This window comes from Schistocerca gregaria, unplaced genomic scaffold (assembly GCF_023897955.1).
Source record: "Schistocerca gregaria isolate iqSchGreg1 unplaced genomic scaffold, iqSchGreg1.2 ptg000378l, whole genome shotgun sequence".
In the NCBI taxonomy this organism is placed as follows: domain Eukaryota; kingdom Metazoa; phylum Arthropoda; class Insecta; order Orthoptera; family Acrididae; genus Schistocerca; species Schistocerca gregaria.
In genome coordinates, this window is record NW_026061824.1 from 11,796,895 (window position 1) to 11,802,137 (window position 5,243).

Consider the following 5,243-nt stretch of genomic DNA (forward strand, 5'->3'; position numbering starts at 1 on the left):
TGCTAGACAGTTGCGCTATGTGGGTTGCATGTGAATCAGGCGAAATTCAATTCGGCCGTTAGGATAGTTTTGAGCATGACTGTACGTGTAGGGGCAAATGAATGATTAGAGTTGAAGAAAAACTGGATGATTAATTCAAGACAAAGAGCTTCACAAGTTGATAAGTCGATAACGTGTTGGGCCACCTCTGGCAGTTACTAGGCTTGACATTGACTGATAAAGTTAGTGGATGCCCTCCTGATGGATATGGTACCAAATTGAGTTCAGTTGGTTCATTACATCGCCAAAATCGCGACCTGCTTTAAAGAACCTGCCCATTGTGCTCCAAATGTTCAAAATTGGTGAGAGATATGGCTATCTTGCTGAGCAATGTATTGCCTTGCATGTACAAACACGTAGATACGATCTCCGTGTGTGGTGCGTAAATTGTCGGCAGGCACCTCACTTAGTGTCCCGAGCAGAGTTCAAGCCGCCATAGAGACAAAGGTTGGACACACTGCATATTAATGTCCACTAATAGGTGTCTGTACACTCACTGATAGGATAGTGTATTTCGAAATGTTAGCAGAGGCCAGAAGTTGGAGCATTTGGTCTTCCTGTTAAAGCTTACGTGGGGCGAGTCGTAGAATCTCTAAAAAGAGACACCTCTGGCAACACTAGTTGAAAGTGGACTTCAAACTAACCGTGCTGCGCTCTCTACCTCCGGCTATTCTCGTGGCCGTCAGAGCTGCCGTAGCCGAGACGCCCCCTGGGTAAACGCTACGGACTTCTGCAGTCGCGCCTCACGATCTGTCACGAATTATGGAATGTATTCGCAGATACCAACTGTAATACGACAACGGCTATACAGTTTGCTGGAAACGTACAGGATGTTCTGGAATTCCCATCACTACCTGCTAGAACTTGTAGAGGGGACTGAGTACATAATACTCATATTTTAAATTGTAACCCGTCTCCCGAAACGTACTGTATACTAGAACCATTTGAAAACATGTTGGTAAGGCTGTCACATTGACAAGTAATTTGTTACACTGTGGAGCCAAAGAAATATCGTTTATGGCCCCCATGAGCACGCAGAAGTGCCTCAACACGCCGTGGCATGGACTCTACTGATGGCTGAAGTCGCGCAGCAGGGAACTGACACCATGAAACCTGCAGAGCTGCCCATAAATCCGTAACAGTAAGAGGGATCAGAGATCTCCTCTGATCAACCCGTTGCAAGGCATTCCAGAAATGCTAGTTAATGCTATAAAATTTACTAGAAACGTACAGTATGTTTGGGGAGTTTGGTGGCCAGCGAAAGTGTTTAAGCTCGGAAGAGTGTTCCTACAGCCACTCTGTAGCAACTGTGGTTGTGTGGGCCGCTCCAATGTCCTGCTGGAATTACCCACTTCCGTCGGAATCCACAATGGACACGAATGGATGCAGGTGATTAGACAGGATGTATCTAGACTTATCAGGGATCCCACATCACTCCGAATGCGCACGCTCTACAACGTCACAGAGCTTCCACCAGCTTGAACAGTTTCCAGCTGACATGCAGGGTCCATGGAATCATGATGTCGTATTCATACCCATACACTTCCATACTGTATATACATTTTGAAATGAGACACGTCCAACCAGGCAATATGTTTCGAGTCATCAACAGTCCAATGTTCGTACAGATAGGCCCAAATGAGGCGTAAAGCTTTGTGCTGTGCAGCCAGCAAGGGTACACGAGTGGGCCTTCGGCTCTGAAAGCCCATGTAGATATATTGAATGTTTCGCATGCTGATACTTGTTGATGGTCAAGCATTGAAATTTTCAGTAATTTGTGGAAGGGTTGCACTTTCGCCACGTTGAACGGTTCTCTTCAGATTCCATTCTTGCAGGATTTTTTTATGGCCGCAGAGATGTCGGAGATTTGTTGTTTTACTGGATTGCTGATATTCACGGTGCCCTCGTGAAATGGTCGTACAGGAAAATCCCCACTTCATCGCTACCTCGTAGATGCTGTGTCCCATCGGCCTTGCGCCAAGTATAAAACCACGTTCAAAGTCATTTAAATCTTGATAACCTGCCATTGTATCAGCAGTAACCGATCTAACAACTACGGTAGACACATGTCTTACATAGGCGTTGCCGGCGGCAGCACCATATTAAGCCTGTTTACATACCTCTCTGTTTGAATATGCATTATTATACTAGTTTCTTTGGCATTTCAGTGTAAATGTGATCTAGTACATCTATTGTTCTACAGTTTCACTCGTTAATAATCAAAGAAACAAAGAAATCGGTCTTCAGAGACACTGTTTTTACAGGAGGGCCTTGTCCAATTTGATATTAGTGTGATATTATTTCCTTCAGCTGCTGACGGGCGTTGATATATATCAACGAAGACAGGTGAAAATGTGTACCCCGACCGGAACTTGAACCATGCATCTCCTTCTTACATGGCAGTCGATCTATCCATCTGAGCCACCGACGGCACAGAGGATAGTGAGACTACAGGGACTGTCTCGCGCACGCCTCCCGCGAGACCCACATCCTCACCTTTGTATGACCACACACTACATTCGTAGCGTCCTTTCGCACATGTCCGGAAGAACAGACACAATATCCATATAAATATATTTTCCAATTCGCGTGCGCTGCGTCTCCATGGGGCACCACAGAGGGCACCACAGACGCACCTGCTGACGGTGAAGGCACCCTTTCTCGAAGACGTTGCGCAATGGTAACGAAAAGCGTGTGGGGAGGAGTCAGACGTTGTGGACAACTATCTTGATAAAGGCGACCAGCAGCTCTTCCAGTACTGTGAGCTTCCCCACACAGAATACTCGTGTCGGTGTATTCGGCAAAAGTGTACTCAGCAATGTTCCTCTAACACTCACAGAAACATGAACGAGACTCGAACCAGGTCAGAGAGGAGACAGCCGTCAAATGACAGCATACGATCCAACGTAAGTAACCCCCCCTCCCCTCCGGTGATTATAACCCTGTTGCATACCACATTAGCGAAAGTGTATTCATACGGCTGTAGCACGGTTATACCTTTCCATACATGGGCTCCTCTTCAGAATATCATTACTCAGTTCCCTAGAAGTTTTTAACGTGATTTTGGAACATCCTGTATCTCTTCAGTTACTATACAGCTGTTTCCAGAATTAGTTCCCTCTGGAGCGGAGTGTGTGCCGATATGAAACTTCGTGGCAGATTAAAACTCTGTGCGGGACCGAGATTCGAACTCGGCACCTTTGCCTTTCATGGGCAAGTGCTCTACCATCTGAGCTACCCAAACACGACTCACGCCCCATCTAAACAGCTTTACTTCTGCAGTACCTCGTCTCCTACCTACAGCTGTTGTACCACATTCGAAATATACGGATGTATTTCAGAATTTCGGCGTAATGCAACTTCGCAGAAACATGGCTGAATTTTCCTTTATGTTGTTATCATTAAAACCAAGCACCGTCTCTGTCTCCATATCAAAAAGTATTAGGTACTATTTTCATCATTTCTAGCACTATTAAAGTTGGTAGGTGTAGGAAAAAATACTACTATCATTCTGAAAATATCGTTGAGAAGCGATAGAATTCCAACAAACAAATTGAAGAAAATCATTTTGAAACTTCCTGGCAGATTAAAACTGTGTGCCCGACAGAGACTCGAACTCGGGACCTTTGCCTTTCGCGGGCAAGTGCTCTACCAACTGAGCTACCGAAGCACGACTCACGTCCGGTGCTCACAGCTTTACTTCTGCCAGTATCCGTCTCCTACCTTCCAAACTTTCTGGAAAATCATTTTGGGTACTAGGCCATGTCATTATAAAACAGTGAAACATCTAAAATAACGACATTTCGACCATCGTTTGAACGATCCTCTTCAGAGCGAATAAAAGCCACGAAATTTCAAATCAGCAGCAGCGAAATGAAAGGTCGATTTGGAAACAATTTCTATTTCTTCTTTCTTATCTTCGATTAATTTCCCAATTATCTCGTTGGTTTCGTATGTTCCTTTCTTTATACAAGGTGTTTCACATTTCTAGAGCTTGCAATTTTACCTAGTAACTCATGCATGCAAACGTCATCTAACGAGGCTACAGAGCATCAAAATACAGGCACCAGCTCCGGCAAATGTATGTAAGTAGAGTGTGATGCCGTGATTATGTATCAATTTGATCATGTATCGTGATCCGGAAACGAATGAGTCGAAAGCTACATACCTCTGACGGTGGAATACAAGTACTGGTACTGTTGTTGCTAACTTTCAAAGGTGGTAGTATGGATGAAAGTAAGAAAAAAATGTCCGGTAAACATGGGCTACAAAATGCATACCTGAAGCGCTATGAGCACTTGTTCAACAGTGGAGATATGTTTTATGCTAGCGAAGATGAACAAGTCCTCACAGCTCTTAAGGTATGCATTTTACAGCCCATGTGTACTGGACATTCGGTCCATACTACCACCTCTGAAAGTTTCCTGCCCTACATCTTAGCTGCAACACTACCGGTACATACTGTCACACGTAACAGGAATGTCTTCTCTTCCAATTTTCCGTTATAGGGACATAACCTCAAATTTATTCATTTATCCATCTCCATCATCATAGAAAATTGCTAATATCTTCATTGGATCTCTCTGTGTACACATATTTTACAGACTCCAGCGCCTGTAACTTTGATACTCTGTAGCGTCGCTGGATGACGTTTCCAGACTTCGATTCCCAGGTAGGTCCCCTCTACAAACGTGATAAGTGTGTCGCACGACGTGTGAAACTTTCTGTATGCAAACTCACTCTCTCTCTCCCTCCTCCACTATCAACTACCAGCTTCCTCATAAGTCTTACATCTGCTGGCTTATTTTTGGCAGAGCTCTAGATAACATGCCGCTCACTGTATTTTAACGCTGGTTGCATCTTAAATTCAAACTGTATATTTTGGTCAAAACTGTGAAAAGTTATTTTCTACATCTATAGATGTTATAAATATGGGTTGGATTTCTTCAACCGATCTCTAGCGGCTAGTGTGTTCGATTTTCCTCTAGCTCGTCTCCTCTAATGTGTTCCATTCCTCTGTAAATATTTTGGATCAGTATTTTCAGCCAGGACGTATGAAAGAGATGGTTCGGTAGTATTCACAATTATCACTATTTGCCATATTTGGTGTTGGTGTTATTTTTTTCGTTTATTCAGAAGATTTAGCAGCATATCAGCGAGCATAGAGGTTGAGCAGTCAAGCAGCAAACGCCGACAGAGTGAGT